Source organism: Ranitomeya variabilis, chromosome 1 (assembly GCF_051348905.1).
Source record: "Ranitomeya variabilis isolate aRanVar5 chromosome 1, aRanVar5.hap1, whole genome shotgun sequence".
NCBI lineage: Eukaryota > Metazoa > Chordata > Amphibia > Anura > Dendrobatidae > Ranitomeya > Ranitomeya variabilis.
In genome coordinates, this window is record NC_135232.1 from 765,372,407 (window position 1) to 765,389,380 (window position 16,974).

The following is a 16,974-nucleotide window of genomic DNA, read 5'->3' on the forward strand; positions in this document are numbered from 1 at the left end:
CCCCTAAGAGGAATAGGATTTTCTAATGGTTCAAGAGTAAATCCACAGCGCTTAGCAAATGAGAGATCCATGAGACTCAGGGCAGCACCTGAATCTACAAACGCCATGACAGGATAAGATGACAGTGAGCAAATCAAAGTTACAGACAGAATAAATTTAGGTTGCAAATTACCAATGGTGACAGGACTAACAACCTTAGCTATACGTTTAGAGCATGCTGAGATAACATGTGTAGAATCACCACAGTAGTAGCACAAGCCATTCCGGCGTCTATGAATTTTCCGCTCATTTCTAGTCAGGATTCTATCACATTGCATTAAATCAGGTGTCTGTTCAGACAACACCATGAGGGAATTTGCGGTTTTTCTATCACATTGCACCGAATTAGGTGTCTGTTCAGACAACACCATGAGGGAATTTGCGGTTTTGCGCTCCCGCAACCGCCGGTCAATTTGAATAGCCAGTGCCATAGTATCATTCAGACCTGTGGGAATGGGAAAACCCACCATAACATTCTTAATGGCTTCAGAAAGGCCATTTCTAAAATTAGCGGCCAGTGCACACTCGTTCCAATGTGTCAGCACGGACCATTTCCGAAATTTTTGGCAATACACTTCAGCCTCGTCCTGCCCCTGAGACATAGACAGCAAGGCCTTTTCTGCCTGAATCTCAAGATTGGGTTCCTCATAAAGTAAACCGAGCGCCAGAAAAAACGCATCAAGATCAGCCAATGCCGGATCTCCTGGCGCCAGCGAAAAAGCCCAATCCTGAGGGTCGCCCCGTAAGAACGAAATAACAATCTTTACTTGCTGAGCAGAATCTCCTGATGAACAGGGTCTCAGGGACAAAAACAATTTACAATTATTCACGAAATTCCTAAACTTAAACCTGTCTCCGGAAAACAGTTCAGGAATCGGTATTTTAGGTTCTGACCTAGGATTTCTGATAACATAGTCTTGTATGCCCTGCACACGAGTAGCCAGCTGGTCCACACTTGTAATCAAGGTCTGGACATTCATGTCTGCAGCAAGCATAGCCACTCTGAGGTAAAGGGGAAGGAGAAAAAAAAAACTCAGAATCTTCTTTCTTATAATCCCTCTTCTGCAATGCATTAAACATTTAATACTGGCCTGGCAAACTGTTATGACCCCAATGGCGAGGGTCTCAGAGGAACGTGGAAGTCTGCAGAATACAAAAATCCAGCTCATAGGGCAGTGGTAACTGGGTTGACCATATATCTACTCCTAACGCCAACACTAGAAGTAGCTGGGGATCATTCCTACGTTGATTCTAGATGACACGCGCCAGCCGGAGAATCTAGCTACCCCTAGTAGAGGAAAACAAAGACCTTTCTTGCCTCCAGAGAAGGGGACCCCAAAGCTGGATAGAAGCCCCCCACAAATAATGACAGTGAGGTAAGAGGAAATGACAAACACAGAAATGAACCAGGTTTAGCACAGAGAGGCCCGCTTACTGATAGCAGAATAAAGAAAGGTAACTTATATGGTCAACAAAAACCCTATCAAAATCCACACTGGAAATTCAAGAACCCCCGAACCGTCTAACGGTCCGGGGGGAGAACACCAGCCCCCTAGAGCTTCCAGCAAAGGTCAGGATATAGATTTGGAACAAGCTGGACAAAAATACAAAACCAAAACAAATAGCAAAAAGCAAAAGGCAGACTTAGCTGATATAACTGGAACCAGGATCAGTAGACAAGAGCACAGCAGACTAGCTCTGATAACTACGTTGCCAGGCATTGAACTGAAGGTCCAGGGAGCTTATATAGCAACACCCCTAACTAACGACCCAGGTGCGGATAAAAGGAAAGACAGAAAAACCAGAGTCAAAAAACTAGTAACCACTAGAGGGAGCAAAAAGCAAATTCACAACATATATCATCTCTATGTGTGTGCCTTCCTCTCATTTCACCGTCAATACATGTGGGGGGCAACTATACCTTTTGGGGTTCGTTCCTCTGGAGGCAAGTGAGGTCTTTATTTTCTCTGCAGTACTAGTTAGCTCTTAGGCTGGTGCGTGGCGTCTAGAACCAACGTAGGCACGCTCCCTGGCTATTTCTAGTTGCGTTTGTCAGGCGTAGGGCAGCGGTCAGCCCAGGTTCCATCACCCTAGAGCTCGTCCGTTATATATTTGTACCTTGCTTGTCCTGTGCTATCCCTAGCCATTGGGATTCATGACACTTTCCCCACCTTCCATTCAAAGCCTCAGCAATGGAGAATACCGACAGCTCCTGAGAGACTACAGGTTGGTAACAGTTAGTCTACGTTCACATTTGCGGTCTGCGCCGCAGCGTCGGGCGCCGCAGCGTCGCCGCATGCGTCATGCGCCCCTATATTTAACATGGGGGTGCATGGACATGCGTCGCACTTGCGTTTTGCGCCATATGCGTCACTGTGGCTCACGCGTCCGGGCGCAGAGGACGCAGCAAGTTGCATTTTTGCTGCGTCCAAAATCAATGAAAAAAAGGACGCATGCGGCGCAAAACGCAGCGTTGTGCATGCGTTTTGCTGCGTTTTTGTTTGCGTTGTGCGTTGCGGCGCCGATGCTGCGGCGCACAACGCAAATGTGAACGTAGCCTAAATTTGATTTACACAGCGACTATTCAGCAACACTAAATGTGAATGCTGGGTCTCTATAATATAAGAGCAGGACCTCAGAGAAATAAATGACTCCTGGCTCTATCATTGACTTTCTCTTCCTATTCTTAATTGAAGCTACTGGGATTGTGTTTACCTGTTGTACCTAGAAAGGAACTGGAGTTTTCACAGCGGGGAAGCTACAGAGACTCACCAACTTGTGGAACTCGGATAATTCAGCAATAGACATTTAAAGACCCTGGTTATATTAGAAGAATTACAGGACAATATTGCAATTTAAAATATAGATCAAGCTTGTAGATAGAGCTCCTTGACAACAGAATATTAAGAAGGTACTGGAATATGCTACTCTCATATACTACTCTCATGTACTCTCATATATATGCTACTCTCATATTGACATAGAGTGGGTAAGGTAGTAAAAGGTGCTCTCTTACTAAGTGCTGGTAGAAGACATTGAGTTCATTCTATTGTTGTTCTGGTGAATAATTTCTAGTTCCTTTTGCTGAAGGAGGTAATACCTAGGTGGACAAGAATATTGCAGATCATTTGGTACTTATATGCGCACCGATGGAAAAGTGTATAAGATTGTGTGAGTTTGCTAACAATAAGTGGTCTTAAAATAGGAGATTTAACCTACTATATAGTTTAACAGCTCATAGACCTGCCCTTAAGATATAACATTTTTAAGTGGTTATATAAACAAAATACTAAGCTTCATTATGGAATCAGGTGGAGCTAGACATAAATCCTCTAATAAAACAGAAGAACACTCCACTAATAGAGCAAAAAACTCAAAAGGCAAAGAAACCACATGACAACTAACATTGAACCCTACTGAAGATGCACAAAATCTGCTTAGCTCTCCAAGGTATAAACCACTTTCTAAGAGAGGAATCGTTTATTAAGCCAGCCAAATTTTCCTCAATACCCATTTTTAATAAAACCTAAAAAAAATGGACACGGTATGGACTACAGTGTCAAAATCCTGTCCTCAAAGTACTACTAGTGGACAAAATGATGCTACTTTGCAGAGCAACACATCTGAAAGAAAGGATCTCTCAAACACTACTAAAAGGAAGGGTTCACACTCCAGAGCCCCAGATAAGAACTTCTTAAATGCTGATTCAGACAGCTTATCGGACAAGTTCTCCCCCAGCATAAGTCCAAATAAACAATGTCCCAAAAAAATACGCTCAGAGCTTACTAGTCCACCAGACACTCCATTCACTGTTATAAGTTATGACGATTTTCTCTCCTCAGATAGACAAGTAACAGAAGGCTTTATGGCCAGACTATGCAAATCTTTCAATGACTCCATTAAGTTGGGTTTCGAAGCACAAAATAAAACGCTCCAGGAAATGCAGAGTTCTTTCTCTCAAAGATTAGAAGACAACGAAAAAAGAATCTCAGAGGTTGAGACACAAACTAATTACCTCTTAGATGAAAACACTGTCTTTAAACAAGAAATTCTCGCTCTGAAGGTAAATCTTACAGACTTAGAAGATAGGAACAGACGCAATAATTTAAAAATAAGGGGGGGGGGGGGGTTCTGAAAGCATAATGCAGAACGATCTTTCTAGTTACGTAAAAAAATCTATTTAAAAAAGCTATCCCTATTACCAGGCTGATATCACTTGCATGCAAGAAGTAAGATTTGCAAGAGATGACCATCCACTATTTCAACATAAGAACTATCCCCACATTTTCAAATCATTACAAGATAACAAGAGGGCTGGGGTTATCACTCTAGTTAATAATAATGTCCCATTCCAATTGATAAACGAAATGATTGACCCGCTGGGAATGTTCCATATCCTAATAGCCAACTTAAATTCTAAGGTCTGTACAATTGTAAATGTCTACGCACCAAATAGAGGACACATCCATTTTTTTTAATAAGCTAATAAAAAAAGGTCAATGAGGTCAGGAGAGGAGAATTGATAACATCAGATGACTTTAATGTGATACCAAATGCTCTCTTGGACTCCTCTTTGGTACGCCGACAATCGTAGTCCCTTAATAATTGGATCAATAAAAATGAACTGTTCGATGTATTTCACTGTCTCAACGCATCTTCCAGGGAATTTACGTTTTACTCTACAGTCCATAAATCATTTTCGAGAGTTGACTTGTTTCTGACCAATATATTTTCATTATTCAAATTTACAAAAATCGACATATTAGAAAAATCCTTTTCGGACCACTCCCCAATTATGGGTGAATTTATTCTCAGACCCTCCCTCAATAATACCTTTCAATGGAAATTGAATCCAACCCTTTTTAAAATTCCTAAATACAAGGAAATCATAGATAAGACATAAGCCAATTATTTCAAAGAAAACTCATCAGAGGACATAGACCCATTTGTCTTATGGTGTGCACATAAGGCAGTATTGAGGGGTTGCCTGATCCAACTTTCATCTAGGCTTAAAAAGAAAAACAGGCAAATGATTACCTCCCTGCTGTCTCAAATAAAAATAAAAGAATTTACAGAAAAACTTAACAACCCCCTCCTCAGAAATCCGCCGGGAGATTCTAGACTTAAGGCAAAAACTCAAGGAAGCCATTCTTGACGAATACGACGCCGTAATAAGAGCCTCAAAACCTAAAAATTCAATTATTATTCAGCAACTAACAAACCAACTAAACACATGATGGATAGATTGAAACAAGACTACATAAGGAAAAGGATACTTAAAATTAAAATACCCTCAGGGGTCATTAAAACCCACCCTTCCAAAATAGCAAACATCTTTGCACACTTTTTCTACAAAGTTTATAATCTAAATCAGGACCCTTTAACAGCTTTCTGACCTCGGACGGGATAGTACGTCCGAGGTCAGATCCCCTGGTTTGATGTGGGCTCCTTCGGTGAGCCCGCATCAATGCCGCGACATGTCAGCTGGTTTGAACAGTTGACATGTGCGCGCAATAGTGGTGAGTGGAATCGCGATCCACCTGCCGATATTAACTAGTTAAATGCCACTGTCAAACACTGACAGCGGCATTTAACTACCGATTCCAGCCACGCGGCCAGAAATGCGCTCATCGCCGACCCCGTCACATGATCGGGGGTCAGCAATGCGTCAGCATAGTAACCAGAGGTCTCCTTTAGACCTCTATGGTTGCTGATGCCGGCTTGCTGTGAGCGCCACCCTGTGGTCAGCGCTCATAGCAAGCATGTAATTAAGCTACACAGGAGCAATCTGATGATCGCTGCTATGTAGCAGAGTCGATCAGGCTGTGCCAGGTTCTAGCCTCCCATGGAGGCTATTGAAGCATGGCAAAAGTAAAAAAAAAATATATGAAATAAATAAAAAAATAAGTTTAAATCACCCCCCTTTTGCCCCATTCAAAATAAAACAGTAAAAGTAAAATCAAATATACACATTTGGTATTGCCGCATTCAGAATCACCTGATCTATCAATAAAAACAAAAGAATTAACCTGATCGCTAAACAACGTAGCGAGAAAAAAATTTGAAACGCCAAAATTATGTTTTTTTGGTCGCCACGACATTGCATTAAAATGCAATAACGGGCGATCAAAAGAACATATCTGCACCAAAATGGTATCATTAAAAATGCCAGCTCTGCATGCACAAAAATAAGCCCTTACCCGACCCAAGATCACGAAAAATGGAGACGCTATACAGGTATCGGAAAATGGCACAATTTTTTTTTTTAGCAAAGTTTGGAACTTTTTTCACCACTTAAATAAAAAATAACCTAGACATGTTTGGTGTCTATGAACTCATAATGACATGGAGAATCATGATGGCAGGTCAGTTTTAGCATTTAGTGAACCTAGCAAAAAAGCCAAACAAAAAACACACATGGGATTGCACTTTGTTTGCAATTTCACCGCACTTGGAATTTTTTTCCCATTTACTAGTACATGTCATGGTAAAACCAATGATGTTATTCAAAAGTACAACTCGTCCCGCAAAAAAATAAGCCCTCACATGGCCATATTGATGGAAAAATATAAAAGTTATGGCTCTGGGAAGGAGGGGAGCGAAAAACAAACACGGAAAAACAGAAAATCCCAAGGTCATGAAGGGGTTAACTCCTACCCCAGATATGGAATCAATAAACTCCTTCCTATCTGACCTTAATCTCCCACAGTTAGAGCCCTCTGATTTGGTATCCTTGAATCAACCTAGAAGAAATTACAAATGTTATCAATAAACTCAAATCCCAAAAATCACCTGGGCCGGATGGGTTCACAAACGACTATTTCAAGACTTTCTCTCACATTATCACCTCTCAATTAAAACTCTTGATCACGATTCCACAATTGGAACCTTCCCCAGAGAAATGCTACAAGCCAACATAATTATGATTGCCAAAGATAAGGAGGATTCAGACAGGGTCCAATACTACAGGCCTATATCCTTAATCAATGGGGATGTCAAAATCTATTCTAAAATCTTAGCAGATCGAACTAAAAATTTTCTTCTCTCACTCATTTAAGATGACCAAATCGGGTTTATCACAGGAAGGCAGGCTTCAGATGGCACAAGAAGGATATTAAATATATTAAATATAGTTAAATCCCTGAATACCCCCTCACTTTTTGTAACCTTAAACGTAGAAAAGGCCTTTGATAGAATTAATTGGAATTACCTCAACTCAACTTTATTTAAATTCAGATTCAATGATAAATTTATATCTTCCATTTTTGCACTATACTCAGACCCAAATGTCAAAGTTTATACCAATAACCATCTTTCTAAATTATTCCCCATAACAAATGGCACAAGACAAGGGTGCCCCTTATCACCTTTGCTCTTTGCCCTAGCAATGGAGCCATTGGCTGAAACTTTTAATTAAATAATTCAATTACGGGATTTAATACTCCACACCACTAGCATAACATTACCTTATTCACTGATGTTATCTTTTTAACAATTAAGGACCCTTTAAAATCAATTACTGCCCTTAAATCAGATTTGGACTCCTTTTCGAAAATTTCATACTTTAAAATCAATCCTCAGAAATCTAAAATCTTACCTTTTTGCCTCAACCATAACTTCACCCAAGAAATTAAACAGCATATTAATTATCTATGGGAAGACAAAGAGATCGCGTATTTAGGAATCACACTAACAAATAAATTCCACTTGTTAATCCCTACGAATACAGGCAACCTAACTAAAACCATATCCAAAGACTTTGCCTACTTTAAATTCTTAACCCCTTAGTGACAGAGCCAATTTGGTACTTAATGACCGAGCCAATTTTTACAATTCTGACCAGTGTCACTTTATGAGGTTATAACTCTGGAACGCTTTATCGGATCCCGCTGATTCTGAGACTGTTTTTTCGCGACATATTGTACTTCATATTAGTGGTAACATTTCTTCGATATTTCTTGCGATTATGTATGAAAAAAATGGAAATATGGCGAAAATTTTTAAAATTTTGCAATTTTCAAACTTTGTATTTTTATGCCCTTAAATCAGAGAGATATGTCACACAAAATATTTAATAAATAACATTTCCCACATGTCTACTTTACATCAGCACAATTTTGGAAACAACATTTTTTTTTGTTAGGGAGTTATAAGGGTTAAAAGTTGACCAGCAATTTCTCATTTTTACAACACCATTTTTTTTTAGGGACCACATCACATTTGAAGTCATTTTGAGGGGTCTATATGATAGAAAATAACCAAGTGTGACACCATTCTAAAAACTGCACCCCTCAAGGTGCTCAAAACCACATTCAAGAAGTTTATTAACCCTTTACGTGCTTCACAGGAACTGAAACAATGTGGAAGGAAAAAATGAACATTTAACTTTTTTTGCAAACATTTTAATTCAGAACCATATTTTTTTATTTTCACAAGTGTAAGAACAGAAATTTAACCATACATTTTGTTGTGCAATTTCTCCTGAATATGTCGATACCCCATATGTGGGGATAAACCACTGTTTGGGCGCACCGCAGAGCTTGGAAGAGAAGGAGCGCCGTTTGACTTTTTCAATGCAGAATTGGCTGGAATTGAGATCGGATGCTATGTCATGTTTAGAGAGCCCCTGATGTGCCTAAACAGTGGAAACCCCCCACAAGTGACACCATTTTGGAAACTAGACCCCATAAGGAACTTAACTAGATGTGTGGTGAGCACTTTAAACCCCCAGGTGCTTCACAGAAGTTTATAACGTAGAGCCGTGAAAATAAAAAAATCGCATTTTTTCTACAAAAATGATCTTTTTGCCCGCAATTTTTTTATTTTGACAAGGGTAACAGGAGAAATTAGACCACAAAAGTTGTTGTGCAATTTCTCCTGAGTACGTCGATACCCCATATGTGGGGGTAAACCACTGTTTGGGCGCACTGCCAAGCTTGGAAGAGAAGGAGTGACCCTTTACTTTTTCAATGTAAAATTGGCCCGAATTGAGATCGGACGCCATGTCGCGTTTGGAGAGCCCCTGATGTGCCTAATCAGTGGAAACCCCCCACAAATGACACCATTTTGGAAACTAGACCCCTTAAGAAACTTATCTAGATGTGTGGTGAGCACTTTGAACCCCCAGGTGCTTCACAGAAGTTTATAACGTAGAGCCGTGAAAATAAAAAAAATCGCATTTTTTCGACAAAAATTATTTTTTGCCCCCAAATTTTTATTTTGACAAGGGTAACAGAAGAAATTTTACCAAAAAAGTTGTTGTGCAATTTCTCCTGAGTACGTTGATACCCCACATGTGGGGGTAAACCACTGTTTGGGCGCACCGCAGAGCTTGGAAGAGAAGGAGTGCCGTTTTACTTTTTCAATGTAGAATTGGCTGGAATTGAGATCGGACACCATGTCGCGTTTGGAGTGCCCCTGATGTGCCTAAACAGTAGAAACCCCCCACAAGTGACCCCATTTTTGGAAACTAGACACCTTAAGGAACTTATCTAGATGTGTGGTGAGCACTTTAAACCCCCAAGTGCTTCACAGAAATTTATAACGTAGAGTTGTGAAAATAAAAAATCCTTTTTTTTCCCTCAAAAATGATTTTTAGCCTGCAATTTTTTATTTTCTCAAGGGTAACAGGAGACATTGGACCCCAAAATCTGTTGACCAGTTTGTCCTGAGTACGCTGATACCCCATATGTGGCTCAGAAGGGAAGGAGCGCCGCTTGGAATGCAGACTTTGATGGGATGGTCTGCGGGTGTCATGTTGCATTTGCAGAGCTCCTGATGTACCTAAACAGTAGAAACCCCCCACAAGTGACCCCATTTTGGAAACTAGACCCTCCAAAGAGCTTATCTAGATATGTGGTGAGCACTATGAACCCCCAACCGCTTCACAAAAGTTTATAATGTAGAGCCATGAAAATAAAAAAAAATCATATTTTTTTCACAAAAATGATTTTTTCACCACCAAATTTTTACTTTCACAAGGGTAAGAGGAGAAATTGAACCCCAAAATGTATTGTGCAATTTATGCTGAGTAAGCTGATACCCCATATGTGGGGGATAAACCACTATTTGAGCGCATGGCAGAGCTCAGAAGGGAAGGAGCGCCATTTTGGAATGCAGACTTTGATAGAATGGTCTGTGGGTGTTATGTTACGTTTGCAGAGACCCTGATGTACCTAAACAGTAGAAACCCCCCACAGGTGACCCCATTTTGGAAACCAGACCCCCCAAGGAACTTATCTAGATGTGTTGTGAGAACTTTGAATGCCCAAGTGCTTCACAGAAGGTTATAATGCAGAGTCGTGAAAATAAAAAAAAAAATTTTTTTTCCACAAAAAAGATTTTTTTAGCCCCCAAATTTTTCTTTTCACAAGGGTAACAAGAGAAATTGGACCGCAAAAGTTGTTGTCCAATTTGTCCTGAGTGCGCTGATACCCCATATGTGGGGTGGACCACTGTTTGGGCGCATGGCTGAGCTCGGAAGGGAAGGAGCGCCGTTTTGGAATGCAGACTTTGATAGAATGGTCTGCGGGCGTTATGTTGCATTTGCAGAGCCACTGATGTACCTAAACAGTAGAAACCCTCCACAAGTGACCCCATTTTGGAAACTAGACCCCCCAAGGAACTTATCTAGATGTGTGGTGAGAACTTTGAATGCCCAAGTGCTTCACAGAAGTTTTTAATGCAGAGTCGTGAAAATAAAAAAAAAATTTTTTTCCACAAAAAAGATTTTTAGCCCCAAGTTTTTATTTTCACAAGGGTAACAGGAGAAATTGGACCCCAAAAGTTGTTGTCCAATTTATCCCGAGTACGCTGATGCCCCACTGTTTGGGCACACGGCAGAGCTCAGAAGGGAGGGAGCACCATTTGACTTTTTGAGCGCAAAATTGGCTGTGGCGTTTAGAGACCCCCCTGATGTACCTAAACAGTGGAAACCCCCCAATTCTAACTCCAACCCTAACCCCAACACACCCCTAACCCTAATCCCAACCCGATCCATAATCCTAATCAAAACCCTAAACCGAACACACCCTTAATCCTAATCTCAACCCTAACTGTTATGATCCTAGTGGCTTAGGATCACAAATCTAACCAGCTAAGTAGAAAATAATAGGACGAGCTCTGGGGATGTGGTAACTGGACTAACCGCAAACCTGATCCTAACCGCACACACTATAGGCAGCCGTGGAACGTTTCCTGAAATCCTAGACGTCTCTTCACGGCCTGAGAAACTGACTACCCCTAAAGAGAAAGTAAAGACCTCACTTGCCTCAGAGAAATCCCCCAGAGATATAGAAGCCCCCACAAATAATAACGGTGAGTTAAGAGGAAAAGACAAACGCAGAGATGAAACAGGTTAAGCAAATGAGGCCCGCTAACGCTAGATAGCAGAAAATAGCAAGGGATCTGTGCGGTCAGTAAAAAACCCTATGCAAAAATATCCACGCAGAGAATGCGAGAACCCCCACACCAACCAACAATGTGGGGGGAGCAACTCAGCACCCCAGAGCACCAGCAAGCAGGGAAATCACATATTAGCAAGCTGGACAAAAACTCATCATATACTAGGAAACATCTTGAACACAGATGAGCAAAAATAAGCAAACAGAACTTAGCTTCTCTTGGAGAGACTGATAACGGATGTAGACAGGAGCAATCAGAATAGCACTGAATACAACGGCAACAGGCAAGGAATGAAGGACCAGGTGGATTAAATAGGAAACCTAACTAGCAGATGACGAGACAGCTGATCCTGCCAGAAACCTGCAAAATAACAAAAAGAGCCACCAGGAGGAGCCCAAAGAGAGAACTCACACAGTACCACTCATGATCACAGGAGGGAGCCCGGAAACAGAGTTCACAACACCTAACCTCAAAACCTAACCCTAATTCCAATACACCCCTATCCCTAATCCCAACCCTAGCCTTAACCCTAATCCCAAACCTAACCCTAATCCCAAATGTAACCCTAATGCCAACCCTAATCCAAACCCTAATCCCAACTCTAACCCTAACTTTAGCCCCAATCCTAGCCCTAACCCTACCTTTAGCCCAAACCCTAACTTTAGCCCTAAACCTAGCCCCAACCCTAACCCTAACTTTAGCCCAACCCTAACCCTAGCCCTAACCCTAACCCAAGCCCTATCCCTAGCCCTAACCCTAAGGCTATGTGCACACATTGCGGATTTTGCTGCGGATCCGCAGCGTTTCCGCAGCTGCGGGTCCGCAGCAGTTTCCCATGAGTTTACAGTACAATGTAAACTTTTGGGAAACATAAAACTCTGTGCCCATGCTGCACAGCGGTTTACATTCCGCAGCATGTCAATTCTTTCTGCAGATTCCGCAGCGGTTTTACAACTGCTCCATAATAGAAAACCGCAGGTGTAAAACTGCAGGGGAATCCGCACAAAAACCGCGGTACATCCGTGATAAATCCGCAGGAAAAACGCAGCGTTTTGGCCCTGCGGATTTATCAAATCCGCTGCGGAAAAATCCGCAGAGAACCATTCTACGTGTGCACATATCCTAACCCTAACCCTACCCCTACCCCTAACCCTAACCCTAACCCTACCCCTAACCCTACCCCTATCCCTACTCCTAACCCTAACCCTAACCGGAAAATAGAAATTCATACTTTTTTTAAATTTTATTATTTTTTCCTTACTAAGGGGGTGATAAAGTGTGGGGGGGGTATTTACTTTTTTTAAATTTTGATCACTGTGATAGGATCTCACAGTGACCAAAATAAAACAAGTGGAAGAATCTTTCTCTGCCGGCCGGCAGATGATGGCGGGAGCACTGCGCAAGCGCCCGCCATTTTCTTACCGGAGCAAGAAGCCGGCGGCCAGCAGAAGAAGCAGGAGGACCCAGGGACACCGGTAAGTATAACAGGGTCCCCGAATCCCCCTATTTCTCTGTCCTCTGATGTGCGATCACATCAGAGGACAGAGAATGACATCGCTTTTTTTTTTTTTGCGGTCGCCGGTAAACAGTTAATTACCGGCGATCGCAAAACAGGGGTCAGTAAAAACCGACCCCGATCATGTTCTTTGGGGTCTCGGCTACCCCCGGCAGCCGAGACCCCAAAGATCTTCCGGGTGCCGGGCGGCGGGCGCACTGCGCATGCGCCCGCCATTTTTTCCCCAGAAAAACATGGCGGCGCCCATGGGGAGCCACGAGGAGCATCGGGGGAGATAGGTGAGTATTGGGGGGCTATCGGGGACCCCATTTCTCTGTCCTCCGATGTGCGATCACATTGGAGGACAGAGAAATTAAATGGCAAATCGCATTTTTTGTTGTTGTTGCGACCGCTGGTAAATGGTTAATTACCGGCGATCGCAACTCGGGGGTCGGTAAAAACCCCCCGAATCATGTTCTCTGAGGTCTCGGCTACCCTCGGCAACCGAGACCCCAGAGAAAATGCGACTCTGGGGGGCGCTATTCACTTTTTCCACAGCGCCGTTAATTAACGGCGCTGTGGTTTAAGTACCCTTAGCGGCCGCCGTTAAAAGGCGTATCGACGGTCGTTAAGGGGTTAAAATTGTCTCTATTAGGTAAAATCCTGGTGATGAAATCCATCATTTTGCTGATTCATTCCTCCTACTCATCTGATGATTCATTCCTCCTCCTTAATAAAGATACAAAACCTAATAAAATCCTTTATTTGGAATAACAGAAAGGCGAGGGTAGCTAACGACGTTCTTTATAAAAAGAAAAACAGGGGAGGCATTGCCTTGGAAAATATCGTGGCCTATTACCAGGCTTCTATGATCAGGCATAGCCAAAACTGGTTTTGTGACAATTCCCAGGTAGCCTGGCTGGACCTAGAAATAACTCCAAACAATAACACTTCTTTACAAGACTCCTTTTTAAGATATTTACTAGGACCAGCTCAAAAGGAGCATCATCAACCCATTTTTCAAGCGGTTTTGTCAGCCTTTGTTTGAGGCTAAGTCAAATTAAGACTGTCCCATGTCTTTAATAGCTATAATTTATAAAATTTTGATCCCACCTATTTGTTCAGAAGCTCGAATAAACACTGTAGGCAACATTTACAACGGTGAATCATTCTATTCATACAGCGAAATCAAACGTATTTATAACCTGCCATTCTACCAATTTTTATTTTATTTAATCTTAAAAGGAAATATCCAAAAATTATTATCAAGTAGACCCCTAAACTTAGAAATAATTTCTTCCCTATTCAAAAACACTAATCATAAAAACAGATGGAGTCTTAAAAACATCTACAGCCACTTCAATAAAGATGCTAATGAGACTAAAAAAATGTATATTTGAAGATGGGAATCTGACTTAAATAGAGTTTTTTCGACGGAAACATGGGAAAATGCTATCAAGCACACTTATGCGTCAAATATTTCCATTCCCCTCCATGAGTCCTTTTATAAACTGATCACGAGATGGTATTTCACACCGATACGACTTTCACACATCAATGGAGATAACTCCCCCTTTGTTGGAGAGGATGTGGATCACCTGCTAACTTATATCACATTTTCTGGACATACCAAAAAATAAAGAAACTCTGGAAAGACGCTATACTACATATTAATTCTCTTACACATATCAAACTCATAGTTATGCCACAAATGGCGCTCTTCTCAATAGGACTCGAGAGTGTTGACCTTCAATTAAATATATAATTATTCATATCTTCCTGGTGATTAAGAATTCAATTCCATTGTGGTGGAAAAAATCCCAAACACCAAAATTTTCGGATATTATTAATACAGTTCAACTCTGCAGCTCCAATGAAAAAAGGTTCGCTTTGAACAACAATTTCCTCCATAAATACCATATAAAATGGGATTTGTGGAACGCAAAATATCTTGTATTGTAGAAAGAATTTGACCACTGGACTCTTTAGTCGTATTAGACTTGTAATACATTTTCAGCTTTATTTATTTATTTTGTAACATTACTCTTGCTATAATTACTAATGTTCATACATGGTTATTCTTAGGCTAAATATCTATGTAAATAGTTTGAATTCTCTATTTTTTTCGTTTAAGATACCCTGCCCTTGTCTTTCCTCTCCTTTCCCCATACTTCCCCTCCTTCTATATATCTGATTGAAAAGTTAATAAAAAATATTTGAAAAGAAAGTATTCCTGCTATTGCGTTACCACCAAACTGTGACCCTTTAGATATGTAACCCAATAAAAATTGTGCCAAAACACAGTTTTGTAACTAAATATTTAAATAGGTTTTCTAGTCACAGGAAACTCCTTTCCCCAGGTGCAGTTTCTTTTAAAATAAAACTAACAAACTGTGCTATTTTCACCATCCTCGAGTCCAGCGCTGAGTCTCCACTGCTGTTCCCGGTGTCTGTCATAGACCGTCAAGTTAACAACACTACAGAAAAAAGTGTGCTCATCACCTTATACCATCTACTCAGTGAGAGCCACTGTGGTCACTAATTAGTACCCGGGGAGGGTGAGCAAGGATTGTTTGTTTTTTAAAAAAAGAAGACAGGGGTTTTCTAAAAGTCCTTTAAACTCCTTTAACTTGTTTCCTCATTGTGATATTGTAACCACTGTTCTTGCTCTCATCATCCTGAAGTTACCTTTCCATGTCAATGGTTGTCTTCAATCTTAAATAAAGAAATGGTAATGAGAAAATCGCTTTAAATGCGTCCCGATTCCTTTTTCATTTTAAGTTTCATCTCTGTCATAAACAAAGCTACTACGTTAAAAGCAACTTAAGCAATACCACATGCATATGTAATAGAGAGTATTTCGCTAAAGGTACCGTCACATTAAGCGACGCTGCAGCGATAACGACAACGATGCCGATCGCTGCAGCGTCGCTGTTTGATCGCTGGAGAGCTGTCACACAGACCGCTCTCCAGCGATCAACGATGCCGAGGTCCCCTGGTAACCAGGGTAAACATCGGGTAACTAAGCGCAGGGCCGCGCTTAGTAACCCGATGTTTACCCTGGTTACCAGCGTAAAATGTAAAAAAAACAAACAGCACATACTTACATTCACGTCCCCCTGCGTCCACTTCCTGACTGACTGAGCGCCGTACAGTGAGAGCAGAGCGGTGACGTCACCGCTGTGCTGCTTTCACTTTCACTTTGCGGCGCTGAGTCAGAGGAGGAAGCAGACTGCAGGGGGACGCAATGTGAGTATGTGCTGTTTGTTTTTTTTACATTTTACGCTGGTAACCAGGGTAAACATCGGGTTACTAAGCGCGGCCCCGCGCTTAGTTACCCGATGTTTACCCTGGTTACCAGTGTAAAATATCGCTGGTATCGTTGCATTTGGTGTCAAACACAACGATACACAGCGATCAAACGACCAAATAAAGTTCTGGACTTTATTCAGCGACCAGCGACATCACAGCAGGATCCTGATCGCTGCTGCGTGTCAAACTAAACGATATCGCTAGCGAGGACGCTGCAACGTCACGGATCGCTAGCGATATCGTTATAAAGTCGTTTAGTGTGACGGTACCTTAATTGGTCCTATGTATCCAGGCCAAATATTTATAGAAATCAACTTGGCAGGACAGATGTATCACATTTGTGTATTTTACATCTTTTCCAGCAGCTTTAAGTGTGAGCAGAGTCGCGGTTCCCATGGACATTTTCTCCCAATTGTTAAACATACTGTAGTTAAAACATCCATATTTACCAGCAATGTTTTCGCAGGAAAAACTGTTAAATGCAATAGTTTACCATAGTATGATATAAAGTCTGTGACAGGGTCACTGGTGCTGTACATCAGGGGAGATATGTGTCACAAAGGTTGTTGCTTTCCTGCGTAATGAGAAAGCCAAACGTGCTTTCTCCAGCATGGTATGTGCTGAGAGCAATCCAGTCGCTAAATGGGCATGGCTTTCATTGTGGGTAGGTCAGAGATGGGCTACCCACCTTATCTCCACCTCCAGGGTTTGGCTGTAGGGAGTTA

At 41.6% G+C, this 16,974-nt stretch overlaps 1 protein-coding gene across 4 annotated transcripts in view; it reads right to left on the reverse strand.

Moving 5' to 3' along the window:
- The window catches only part of TBXA2R (thromboxane A2 receptor), a 218,747-nt gene that overhangs the window by 108,866 nt on the left and 92,907 nt on the right, over positions 1-16,974 (reverse strand). The window contains exon 2 of one of the 4 annotated variants that reach the window (XM_077271917.1): positions 7,637-7,689. The exons of the other annotated variants lie outside the window; for them this stretch is intronic. The gene's annotated coding sequence lies outside the window, so the exon portion shown is untranslated. The remainder of the gene's footprint in view (positions 1-7,636; positions 7,690-16,974) is intronic. 4 annotated transcript variants of the gene reach the window in all.